The sequence below is a fragment of the Dermochelys coriacea genome, chromosome 15 (genome assembly GCF_009764565.3).
Source record: "Dermochelys coriacea isolate rDerCor1 chromosome 15, rDerCor1.pri.v4, whole genome shotgun sequence".
NCBI lineage: Eukaryota > Metazoa > Chordata > Testudines > Dermochelyidae > Dermochelys > Dermochelys coriacea.
The window spans coordinates 10,219,201-10,232,572 of NC_050082.1; the positions used below are offsets into that span (position 1 = coordinate 10,219,201).

Below are 13,372 nucleotides of genomic sequence, written 5' to 3' on the forward strand. Positions count from 1 at the left end.
AAAACAGACTTTGCTCTAGCTGCTGAATTGAGCTCTGTGTGAAATGCCTGGTGAAGTACAACTGGCAAGGCCATCACCCCTGGTGATACGATTTTCCAGTAAAACAGCTTTTAAATCAAACCTCTAAGGACTTGTCTTCACGGCAAGTTAGCTCAAGTTATAGACTCAAGTGGTCCCCTTAATTCAAGTCCCACCCATACACAAAACTGCCTCACTTGAGTGCCTTGGTGCTTTTAACTTGAGTTAACTGGAAGAGGCTAAAACTTGAGTGAGCACAAGATATCAGCTGCTAGCATGACCAATTGGTAGTGTAGGCCCATGTTAACTTAATATGGGTGCTATTAGTCCTCCAATGCCTTTCCACAGTGCCTCCTCAGCTGAATATTCTTGTCATCTACTTCTTCTCTGCTTCAGGAACAGACATCACTTCCCACTTCACGTGCCAGTTTGGCATTCAGTCCCCACATTCGTGTGTGGTATCTAGTGCTAACAAATGCAGTTCTCCAGCTCTGGTACCAAACTTTGTCTGACTAGAATGGCAAGCCAGAGAACACATTCCCAGTGTGTTGCTATCTGGCTCGAGGCAAACATGAAGGTTTTTGTAGCTCAAGAGGAGTAACTTGAGTTAACTATGCAGTGAAGCCATATCCTTAAAGAAAATGACTGCATTTCTGGTAAAAGATGCCAAATGGGCAACACTGGGAAATAAAGTCATCATTTTTTTAATAGAACAAGTACAGCATAGAGGTAGGCTTCCTTACCCCACCTTCGCCCTACTAACAGGGCAATTTATTAAGTGATCCATCCCCTGTCATTCAATCCCCATATCTGGCAGTCAGAGGCTCCAGGCTCCCCCTTCTCTACTCAAACCACTTAGACCATCCATCTGTTTCTCTCCAATGCTCTGGATCCCTAGCCATGCAAATAGGGAATATATTTGTTCATTGAGCTTTGAGATAGGGGAGTCAGATAGGCAATGAGTCAACAGCTCAAAAGGTGCACAAAATGAAGGCTTGCAGATACCCTCTTCAATACAGGGATACACAACTAAGGCTGTGATGTGATGCAAGTACCTGATGGTCTGTCATGACGTGAAAGGTGTGAGATGGGTACTGTCCACATAATATATCTATGCATTAAAGACAGTGGCAGCCACAACACAGAATTTAGCCCATTAGGATGTTTCAGCTAACCACTAATCAGCAGGTGCTTTTTCCAAGATAAAAGGCTATGGTTTCTTCATGGTAAAAGTCTAAGATCACTTTTATAAGTAAGTAAATTCTAATGAATAAGCTCTAAATTAATTACATTGCTTGACATCATGTGATGTAGTATGGGTATATTCAAAGCAGTCTCTAGAAGCTATTGAAATACCTCTGAACTCTCCAGAAGGGTCTTGTGTGTCACCTCCAACTCTTCATTCTCAGTCCTCTGTGGAAGGAAATCCCAGCCTTCTCCCTGCTGACTGTATTAGCCTCTGCCTGATTTTATTTAATATATAAAGAAAAGGAGGACTTGTGGCACCTTAGAGACTAACACATTTATTTGAGCATAAGCTTTCGTGAGCTACAGCTCACTTCATCGGATGCATCCGATGAAGTGAGCTGTAGCTCACGAAAGCTTATGCTCAAATAAATGTGTTAGTCTCTAAGGTGCCACAAGTCCTCCTTTTAGCTGTAGCTCACGAAAGCTTGCATCTGATGAAGTGAGCTGTAGCTCACGAAAGCTTATGCTCAAATAACTTTGTTAGTCTCTAAGGTGCCACAAGTCCTCCTTTTCTTTTTGCGAATACAGACTAACACGGCTGCTACTCTGAAAACAGCTCTAATAAAGGTGTTAGTCTCTAAGGTGCCACAAGTCCTTCTTTTTTAAAAAAATTAATGTAAGAGCTGGTCTCAGTTTATTAAAATATTTTATTAGCAGGAATAGACTGTGGCAAAAAACAAAGGGAAGAAAAGCATACCTCTCTATCACACACAGATGCAATAAACTTCTACGCACCTGATAAATGACAAGATTTTATACAAACAGATGTGGTAGGAAAAATGATAAAAACCATTAAAAAATAATAAACATAAAATTAGCACAGGCAGTAGAGTAGAACGACTATATGCTCACCTCCCCCCCAGAACACAAAGCACAGAAAAGCCTAAACCCCCCCAATAAAAAGAGTCGTTTGAAATAAACATGAACCTTCAAAGCTCATTTAAATCTGTTATTAACCAGCCATACTCAGTCTCCGTAGAGACTGTCAAAAATTGCCAATGCCGACTATATTTCAAGTCGTCATGGCGGGGTATTGGGAAAAGTTTTCAATTAGCAATAATCGCGCCTCGGATTAACCTCATTGGCTACGATACTGCCACTGCGCAAAGCTAGCGAGAAAGCGGCCGGCGTCGCAGCCCCTGGACGGGCCATGGCCTCCTCGCTTAGGGAGAACGCTGGTGCAAGGGGGCGGCCAGCCGGCTCCGAGCCGCCCGCAGGCAGAGCGCCTCTGACACCCAGGAGTGCCAGCCAAATCCGGCGGGGTTGAGGGGTTCAGCGCCTTCACCTCACTCAAAACCATCCGCTCGCCGCAGAGACCTCTGGGAGTTGCTATGCAAATTAGATATTTACGTCGTCAGGCCGGAGCCTGCCTGAGGTGGATTAAGCCGCTGAAGCAGCTTCAGAGGAGGGGGAAGGCGGGAAACGAGTGAGGGAGGCACCGGAGAATGGGGGTGGGGCGGGGAAAATGGCGACGGCCGGGAACTGGGGAGCAGACGCTTCCCGCCTTGTCAGCGCGGCGGGACAGCGGAGCTGGGGCGAGGGCGGCGCGCCTGAGGGAACGGCCTCTCTTCCGTCCGACTGGGAGACAAGCCGCTGAGGGGCGGCCCCCGATCCGCTCCCCGGGGCGCGGACAAGCCGCTGAGGGGCGGCCCCCGAGGTCCCTCAACCCTGCTGCGCGGGGAGCGTCCCGAGCGGTAGCTCCGACCATCGCGGCCCGGCGGAAGACCGGAGGACTCGGAGTAATTCCTCCGCCCCGCGGCGAGCACCTCGGCGTGACGTTCACACGCGGAGCTCGCAGCCTCCGCCACCCTGCCCTGCGGGGCCCGCGCTGGGAAACTGTCCCTTAACCCCAGCCACGGCCGGGCTCCTTAGGAGCCCGCTGTACCTGCCAGAGGGGCCAAAATCTGAATTTGCTGGTTAAAGAGCCCAGTCCCTACACACGGCTGCTCAGCAGCCCGCCCTGCTAGCAGGCAACGCTTTACGCCAACGGGAGCGCTAGAAAGAAACAAAAGGAAAAACCCCTCCGAGCTGGCCGGTTACAGCAACGCGCAAAACCCAGCTGCCCTTCAAACCCGCTTAAGAAGGCCCACGGTAAACAAAGGCGAAGTCTGATTTTACAACCGCCACCTCAGTCTCACGGGAGACTGTCAAAAATTGCCAATGCCGACTATATTTCAAGTCGTCACGGCGGGGTATTGGGAAAAGTTTTCAACTAGCAATAATCACGCCTCGGCTTCACCTCATGGGCTATGATACTGCCACTGCGCAAAGCTAAAGGAAACTCGCCCATTTCTACAAACCACTAAAATCTGATCACGCTTCAGGTTAAAGGGAGTTTTCACTAGCCCTCAAAACGCCCTGAAAACTTTCCTCCTTCAGGTCAATGTAAACCTGCCTCTGTTATAATTAAACAATAAGATATTTACACAGACTTTGACTTTCCCTAATTTTATTACCGATTTAAAGAGATGCTGAAGCATTCTGGGATATTGTATGCTAATTAGCTAATTGTATGGCTAAGTGCCGAGGCAAGGAAAAGAGTTTAGGACTATATATATTAAAAAAAAGACCCTCATGTAAATTATCAAATTAACGTCATACTGGATCATTTACAATGCATCTGTCTCATAGACTTTCATTCTTTCATTAGAAAAAGCACCAGAAAAGGGAAACGAGCTCCTCAGTAACACAGACTAAACCAGTGGTTTTCAAACTTTTTTTCTGTGGACTCAGTTGGGTGTAGGAGGGGCTCAGGGCTGGGGGAGAGGTTTGGGTTGTGGGGGTGAGAGCTGTGGGGTGGGGCCAGGAATGAGGGGTTCAGGGTGTGGGAGGGGGCAGGGCTCTGGGGTGGGGCCAGGGATGAGGGTTTGGGGTGCAGAAAGGGGTTCCAGGTTTGGGTGGAGCTCAGGACTGGGAAAGGGGGTTGGGGCACAGGGTTGGGGTGCGGACTTACTTCTGGAGTCTCCCTTTTAGCGGCAAAGCCAGGGTGCAGAGGCAGGCTTCTCGCCTGTCATGGCACCACAGACCACACTGCATCCTGGAAGTGTCCAGCAGCAGGTCCGACTCCTAGGCGGAGGCGTGCAAGCCACCCACGCGGCTCTCGCATGCAGGCACTGCCCCTGCCTCCCAGCTCCCATTGTCCAATTCCTGGCTAATGGGAGTGCGGAGCCGGTGCTTGGGGCAGAGGCAACCCCGGGGTCCCCCTGCCTAGAAGCCAGACCCACTCTGGCCGCTTCTGAGGTGCAGTGCAGTGTTGAAACAAGTAGGCACAGAACCCTTGACAGCACCCACTGCTCTTCAAAGCTGTCTAGGGAGCCAGCGGACGCTGCTCAGAGGAACTCTGCCCGGATGCATGAAACAAGGGTGGAACGAAAATAATACCCACAGTGGCAGATCACTCCCTCATCCAGCATCCTCCTCCTGGCGTTGTAGATGGCCACTTTGGCCAGTGCCAGGAGGAGGTTGACGAGGAGGTCTCGCGACTTTGTGGAGACACAGACAGAGTGTGCAAATACAAAAAGGTGTGGGGAAAAGTGCAGCCAGAACCTCAGCTGCAACCTGCCACATTCTAGATAGGCGTGCGCCAGCTTCTCCGTCACGCCGCAAAAAGGGCAGGATAGGGGTGAATTGTGTCAGGTACAGGCCTGTGCTCACGGCTCCGTGAAGGAGCCACCAACCAATATCCCTGGTGAGGCTTGGGACCAGGGTGAAATAGGGGCTGGCACACCGGGGTTTCTCACCGTCTATAGGTGGTAGAAACTCCCACCACTTGGTATTGGAGCAGGACACGAGGGTGAGGAAGTGAAATGTGTGGAGCACAAGCATGTAAAGTTGTTTCCTTGGTACGATTTGGAAGAAAACTGTCTGCAGGGCACAACGCTGGCTCAGATTATGGAAGGGAGGAAACCGGGGGGGGGGACTCACAGAACAGGGGCTAGATGAAAAGATCCAGAGTGCCTGGGGTGTGCGGGGAGCACACTCCCACAGTACCCGCTCAAGGAAAACCCGAGGGGTGGGTGGTAAGGCTGCCCGCACCTCCTGGAGTACACGCAGGGGGGTTGAAGGGTGGAGAGCCCCATGCACCAACCGAGTGCTTGTGGACATTACTACGGAGTTGTAGCTCTGCTTCATTGCTATGAAACACTAATCCCTGTGGCAGAAGACCTGAGGACTCAGAGTAATATCCACCGCTCCACAGCAAGTATCTGTTAATACTCAGGGTCACCAAGCCTGGAGACATTCATACCCAGAGTTCACTGCCCCCGCCACAATGCCCTGTGGGTACTGCACTGGGAAGCTACACCTTAAGCCCACTCATTACAGGGCTCCTTATGAGCCCAGCATACCTGTGAAAACTGAACTATCAAGAAACATTTACTAGTGAAATAAACAGAACATTCCCTACATACATATTCAGCAGCAATCACTACTAACAGGTAATAGGAACAGTAGAAAAAAAAAAGAGAAAAAACATCTGTCAGTCAAAACAATGTATTAGAGCATCACCCACAGCTAAATCCACTCAAAACTCACATACACTTTAAAACCTATTAATATGTTCATCAATAGCAAACACCCACCATTAAAACCTGATTTTATAACAACCATATCAGTCTCACATGAGACTGTCAAAAATTGCCAGTGTTAACTATATTTCAAATCAACATGGCAGGGTATTGGGAAAAGTTTTCAACTAGCAATAATCACACCTCAGATTAACTTCATTGGCTATGATATTACCACTGCACAAAGATAAAGAAAACTCACCGATCTTGCATGCCACTAAGATCTGATCACTCTTTAGGTTAAAGGGAGTTTTCACTAGAACTCAAAATGACCTGAAAACTTTCGTCCATCAGGTCAATGTAAACTGACCTCTGTTATAATTAAACACAGACTTTGACTTTCCCTAATTTTATTACCAATTTAAAGACAAGAAGAGATACTGAAGCATTCTGGGATATTTTATGCTAATTAGCTAATTGTATTGCCCTATAAAATGCCGAGGCGAGGAAAAAAAGCTGTGGGTATGTCTACATTATGAAATTAGATTGATTTTATAGAAGTTGATTTTTAGAAATCCATTTATAGTCGATTGTGTATGTTCCCACTAAGCACATTAAGTCGGCAGAGTGCATCCTCAATACAATAGCTAGCATCGACTTACAGATCAGTGCACTGTGGATAGCTATCCCACAGTTTCCACAGTCTCCCATTGGAATTCTGGGTTAAGCTCCCAATACCTGATGGGGCAAAAACATTGTCATGGGTGGTTTTGGGTACAAGTCGTCAGTCGCCACTCCCTCCATAAAAGCAATGGCAGACAATCGTTTCGCACCTTTTTTCCTGGGTTACCCATGCAGATGCCATACCACAGCAAGCTCAGCTCACCGCTGCTGTTGTGAGCTTTGTAAACACCTTGTGCGTTATCCTGGAGTATGTGCAGAACCGGGCTAAAAGACGCCAGCATGAGGATGATTGTGATGAGGACATGGACAAAGACGTTCCTGAAAGCACGGGCTGTGGCAATTGGGACATCATGGTGGCAGTGGAGCTGGTTGATACAATAGAATGCTAATTCTGGGCCAGGTAAACAAGCACAGACTGGTGGGACCGCACAGTGTTGCAGATATGGGAAGATTCATAATGGCTGCGAAACTTTCACATGCATAAGGCCACTTTCCTTGAACTTTGTGAGTTGCTTTCCCCCACCCTGAAGCACAGAAATACCAAGATGAGAGCTGCGCTGAAGTTGAGAAGCGAGTGGTGATAGCCTTGTGGAAGCTTGCAACACCTGCCTGCTACCAGTCAATTGGGAATCAATTTGGAGTGGGCAAGTCTAGTGTGGGGACTGCTGTGATCCAAGTAGCCAATGCAATCACTGATGTTCTCTTATCAAGGGTAGTGACTCTGGGAAATGTGCAGGTCATACTGGATGGCTTTGCTGCAATGGGGTTCCCTAACTGTGTGGGATGATAGATGGAACACATATCCCTATCTTGGCAGTGGACCACCTTCCCAACCAGTACATAAACTGCAAGGGGTACTTCTCAATGGTGCTGCAAGCACAGGTGGATCATAAGGGACATTTCACCTACATCAATGTGGGATGGCCAGGAAAGGTGCATGATGCTTGCATATTTAGGAACTCCAGGCTGTTCGAGCATTTGCAAGAAGGGACTTACTTCTCAGACCAGAAAATTACCATTGGGGATGTTGAAATGCCTATAGTTATCCTTAGGGACCCCGCCTACCCCTTGCTCCCATGGCTCATGAAGCTGTACACAGGCAGCCTGGACAGTAGTAAGGAGCAGTTCAAGTACAGGCTGAGCAAGTGCAGAATGGTGGTAGAATGTGCCTTTGGATGTTTAAAAGTTCGCTGGCGCTGTTTGCTGACTAGGTTAGATCTCAGCGCAACCAACATTCCCATTGTTTTTGCTGCTTGCTGTGTGCTCCATAATATCTGTGAGAGCAAGAGGGAGACGTTTATGATGGGGTGGGAGGTTAAGGCAAATTGCCTGGTGACCAATTTTGAGCAGCAACACACCAGGGTGATTAGAAGAGCACAGCTAGGCGTGCTGCGCATCAGAGAGGCTTTGAAAACCAGTTTCATGACTGGCCAGGCTACTGTGTGACAGTTGTGTGCGTTTCTCCTTGACGCAAACCTGCCCCCTTTGTTGATTTTAATTCCCTGTAAGCCAACCACCCTCCCCCCTTCGATCACAGCTGGCAAAGGAAATAAAGTAACTATTGTTTTGAAACCATGAATTTTTTTTTATTAATTAAAAAAAAAAGTGAGATAACTGACAAGGTAGCCCAGGTCAGGTGGGGTGCAGAAGGAGGGAAGGACAAGGACACATTGCTTATTGTAGACACACTACAAATCAAAACTGTTTGAATGACAGCCTTCTGTTGCTTGGGCCATCCTCTGGAGTGGAGTGGCTGGGTGCCTGGAGCCTCCCACTCCGTGTTCTTGGGTGTCTGGGTGAGGAGGATATGGAACTTGGGGAGGAGGACAGGAGATTATACAATAGATGCAGGGGCGATCTGTGCTCTTGTTGGCTTTCCTGCAGCTCCAACAGATGCTTCATCATGTCAGTTTGCTTCCCCATTAGCCTCAGCATCGCCTCCTGCCTCTGCTCTTTGCGCTCATTTAATGCTTTCCTGGCCTCTGCCACTGAATGCCTCCATGCATTAAGCTGTGCCCTATCAGTGCGAGAGGACTGCATGAGCTCAGAAAACATGTCATCGCGAGTGCATTTTTTTCACCTTCTAATTTGCTATAACCTCAGGGACAGAGGTGATGGGGGAGCATAGAAACATTTGCACCTGGGGGGAGATAAAAAGAGAGAGTAAAATTTAGGATGATACATTTCTGAGAACAAAAGGGAGACTCTTTCATAGTGAATCAAGCAATTCACAGCAGACAGCACATATACTTTAGGTACAAGGTCGCATTTTGCCTTTTATATTGAGCACCTGCTGGTATGGTGGCACATCACAAACGGCTGGGCAACAGAATTCGGTTTCCAGGCAGCCATGGTAAGCCTTTTGGTATGGGGGGTTGGCTTCTTACACCTTCATAACATGTGGGAATGGTTTCAAACTGCAGCACCATCCTTTCCCATAGCAAGCAATGCCGGTTGGGTATCACATTTAAAAGGATGTCCAGTACACACCTCCCACCATCCCACCATGTGCCTATTCTCTGGGATGATCCCTTCACCCCTCCGGGATGATCCCTTTTAGCCAAGTGCAAACAACCCAGCATGAATGGGGTCCTTTTACTGTTCCCTTACAAAAATTTCCCTATTTCAATCAGGTGACCATGAATGATATCACTCTCCTGAGGCTAACACAGAAAGATATAGACTGAATGTTGCTTGAATGCGACCAAAACCCAGGACCATTCGCTGACATGCTTTGTGCTGCAATGATTCCAGACTACTTGCTACTGGTTTGGCATGGTAAAGTGTCCTACCGTGGAGGATGAAATAAGGCAGCCCTCCCCAGAAACCTTCTGCAAAGACTTTCAGAGTACCTCCAGGAGAACTTCATGGAGATGTCCCTGGAGGATTCCCACTCCATCCCCAGACACATTAACAGACTTTTCCAGTAGCTGCACTGGCCACGAATGCATCCCAATTCTTTAGGGCAAATCAAACATTGAACACTATTGCTTTTAAACCCTGTACTGTAGTTACAAATGTGCACTCACCAGAGCTGCCTTCTCCGGCTTCAGGGTTGGGCTTCCTGCCTTGGGAGGGTATTGGTTCCAAGGTGATGAAAAGGTCCTGGCTGCTGGGGAGAACAGATTCACCGCTTGCCTGAAGCGCATTCTCCTCCTCCTCCTCCTCTTCCTCATCCACAAAACCCTCCTCCCTGTTGTGTGAGACTCCCTCCTTGCAGGTGTCCATGGACAGTGGTGGGGTAGTGATAGGGTCCCCCCCCCCTAGAATGCCATGCAGCTGATCATAGAAGTGGCATGTATGGGGCTCTGACCTGGAGCGACCGTTTGCCTCCTTTGTCTTTTGGTGAGCTTGTCTGAGCTCCTTAACTTTAATGTGGCACTGCTGTGTGTCCTTGTTGTAGCCTCTCTCCACCATGCCCTGTGTGATTTTGGCATATATATTAGCATTTCTTCTTTCTGATCGGAGTTTGGCCTGCACAGATTCTTCTCCCAATACAGCAATCAGATCCAGTGTCTCCCTTTCAGTCCATGCTGGAGCTCTTTTGTGATTCTGGAGGGACTGCATGGTCACCTATGCTGCTGAGCTCACCATGCTGACCAAACAGGCTGAGGGTGCAGTCTCTGGGGCATGGCCAGAGATGAGGGGTTTGGATGCAGGAAGGGGTTCTGGGTTGGGGGTGGTCAGGGCTAGGGAAGAGGGATAGAGTGAGAGAGAGTGTCAGGGTTCTGGGCTGGGGATGCAGGCTCTGGGGTGGGGCCAGGGATGAGGGGTTGGTGTGCAGGTAGAGGTTCTAGGTTGGGGGGGGACTCAGGGCTGAGGCAGGAGATTGGGGCACAGGGTTGGGGCACAGACTGACCTCCGGTGACTCCCAGTCAGCAGTGCAGCTGGGGTGCAGAAGCAGGCTTCCCACCTGTCCTGGCACTGCAGACCGCGCTGGTCCCTGGAAGCAATCAGCAGCAGGTCCAGTTCCTACGTGGAGCCGCGCAAGCAGCTCAGTATGGCTCTCACTCGCAGGCACTGCCCCCATCAGCTCCTATTGGCTAGGAATGCGGCGCCAGTAATCAGGGCAGGGGCAGCGCACAGAGCCCTGTGGCCCCCCTGCCTAGAAGCCGGACCCGCTGCTGGCTGCTTCCAGGGCACAGCACAGTGTCGAAACAGGCACTAGCCTGCCTTAGCTGAGCAGCACCAATGATGGGACTTTAATGTCTCAAATGGCTGTGCTGACAAGAGTGACCCAGTGCCTGACATGCCACAACCCAGTACTGGGTTATGACCTGAAGTTTGAAAAACACAGGATTAAACCACCACAGCTTTAAAACAAGACCAATGTTTAACCCTGCTACCATATATCAAAAATACCTCATAGAAGCCCAGAGAAACTGAAAAAATACAAAGAAAGAACCTAGCCTCTCAGAGAACCTTCTTCACCTAATCTAGTCTTCACTAAGGCAAAAAATCAACCTCTGCAGAAACTACTAAAAATTGTCAACACCAGCTATGTTTCAAGCTGTCAAGGCAGAACACTGATAAAAGTTTTCAATTAGCAATAATCATACCTCCATTGAATTTCACAGACTATACTACCACTGCACAAAGCTAAACATGGAGACCATGTGACCCTTGCTCACTCAACAGCCACCTGTTTTACAGCATGGGGTGAACTAACTGCCTGCCTAGCTCACGTTGGATGAAGCTGCCAGCAGCTATTCCACCATGAGCCTCTCTTGCTGCAGGACCTAATCCTGCAGAAAAACCCCACAAGTCTGCCTCATGTCAGGCTTTTCCCCCAGTCTGGTCACAGGGCATCATGGGCCTGATTATGCTAATTAGCCAATCACCCTGTTTGCAGCCCTAGCCTCCTGTCCCCTTCCTGTCTCCCAAAAGTTCGACGTGTGGCAGCCTCTCCCAGGACTCAGGCATCCTCAGGAGGAGATCTTACCCATTTCTCCTCCTCTGCCCGTATCATCAGCACCACAGCAACTGTCCTGCTCTCTTACAGGACCAATGCCAAGAAACACCCCATTAGACTCTTCCAGACAGCTTGGAGAACAGGAATGCAGCCCAAAGCTCCTTGAGGCCTCAATAAGGCCAGTGACCACTTGTGGAGAGGCTGAGAAGAGAGGCCATAGTACGCCAGAGGGGAGCAGAACTTCCATGCACCTCAGGCTTCCTGCCTTATGGGGGGAGGGGGAAGAACCACACGGCACTTTTGCTCAACCTTGGTTTGACATTCTATACCACAGAGGAGCTCCCTGTGAACCCCATATTCATCATTAATGTATAATTGTGGTATTTCATATAAAGCATGCCACATAAGGTATTGTGTGAAAGGCTATGATCTGTTGAAAGCCATTTTTCTCTATAAATATATATCTCATTAGTGCTGTCAGGGTTCCCCCACCACACTCTGAACTCTGGGGTACAGATGTGGGGACTTGCATGAAAGACCTCCTAAGATTATTTTCTATCAGCGTAGGTTAAAATTTTCCCAAGGCACAAATTCCTTTCCTTGTCCTTGGATGGTATTGCCGCCACCACCAAGTGATTTACACAAAAATTCAGGGAAAGGTACTTGGAATCCCTATCCCTGCAAAATATCCCCCCAAGCCTGTTCACCTACTTTCCTGGGGAGGCTTGAGAATAATATAATATACTAACTAATTGTCTTAGCAATGTGAGCACAGACCAGACCCTTTGTCTTCAGGACACTGAAATCAATCAGGTTCTTAAAAGAAGAACTTTATTATAAAAAAAAATTAAAATAATCACATCTGAAAATCAGGATGGAAGGTAACTTTACAGGGTAATAAAAATCAATTAAACACAGAGGATAAACAGGAATAAAAATACCTCTGCAGCATAGAAAAATTCACGAGCCAAAACAAAAGATAACCTAATGCATTTCCTTGCCCTACTTCCAATTTCTGGGGTTTTAAATGGAATTTAGGTATATTTTCAGGAGATGTTGTACCGGCTTGGCTTCTCCCTCTGTCCTGAGAGGGAACAACAAAAGAGAACAACAAACAAATCCTTCCCCCCCAGATTTGAAAGTATCTTCTTTCCTCATTGGTCCTTCTGGTCAGGTGCCAACTAGGTTATTTGAACTGCTTAACTCTTTACAGGTAAGGTAATTCAGGACAGCTGCCAAGGAGGGATTTTATGTTACTGCATACATAAAGGTTGTCACCCTTCCCTTTATATTTATGACAAGTGCATATGAAGTTATGAGGTTGTGTTGTATGGTTGTCACTAAAATATGTTGTGAGTTGGGGAATCGCTCAGATATTAGATCCCCAGAGACCAGGACAAAGGAGGTAACCAACGCCCGGGCCAGTGTCGAACAACCATCAACAGCCGTTGTTCATCAAGGGAGTTACGACGCAAGGGCTTACTTGCACAAGGCCAGCCCAGGGGAATTGTTCAACCTTGCCTGGTGACTCAGCAATGCCCACCAGATATGCCTGGACTTGTGTTCTCCAAGCACATGGACTGAGGATATAAAATAGGGGACAGAAACCCTGGGTTGTCCTGCCTCTTCTTCCACCTATGCTGAAGGCAACGAGAATGCTGGAGATGAGGAGACTGGCCCCTAGGGTAACAGGGAGAGCCTGTGTATGAAAAACTGTACCCAACCTGCAATATCCAGTGGGATGAGAAAAACTGCTTACTCCAGTTATTGCCTAGTCTAATAAGGTTGAGAATTTAGATTGTGTGCTTATCTTCACTCCCCCCACCACAATGCACTAGGAAGCCACACCTTAAGCCCTCTCAATACAGGGCTCTTTAGGAGCCCAGTGTACCTGCAAAAGGGGCCAAAAGCTGAATTATCAAGAGACCATTCCCTATACCCAGTTATTCAGCAACACTCACTAGTAACAGACAATGATTTACCCCAATAGGAACAGTAGAAAAAA

General features: G+C 48.2%; 4 non-coding genes across 4 annotated transcripts; all 4 read right to left on the minus strand.

The window, feature by feature from the left end:
- Positions 1 to 2,236: 2,236 nt before the first annotated feature.
- Positions 2,237 to 2,377, minus strand: LOC119844002. The gene has a single exon (XR_005289129.1). It is a non-coding gene; the product is annotated as a U4 spliceosomal RNA (small nuclear RNA).
- Positions 2,378 to 3,398: 1,021 nt separating this feature from the next.
- LOC119843989 lies at positions 3,399 to 3,539 on the minus strand. Its single transcript, XR_005289117.1, has one exon. It is a non-coding gene; the product is annotated as a U4 spliceosomal RNA (small nuclear RNA).
- A 2,340-nt stretch (positions 3,540 to 5,879) lies between these two features.
- Positions 5,880 to 6,020, minus strand: LOC119843987. The gene has a single exon (XR_005289116.1). It is a non-coding gene; the product is annotated as a U4 spliceosomal RNA (small nuclear RNA).
- A 4,898-nt stretch (positions 6,021 to 10,918) lies between these two features.
- Positions 10,919 to 11,056, minus strand: LOC119843991. The gene has a single exon (XR_005289119.1). It is a non-coding gene; the product is annotated as a U4 spliceosomal RNA (small nuclear RNA).
- Between the last annotated feature and the right edge of the window lie 2,316 nt (positions 11,057 to 13,372).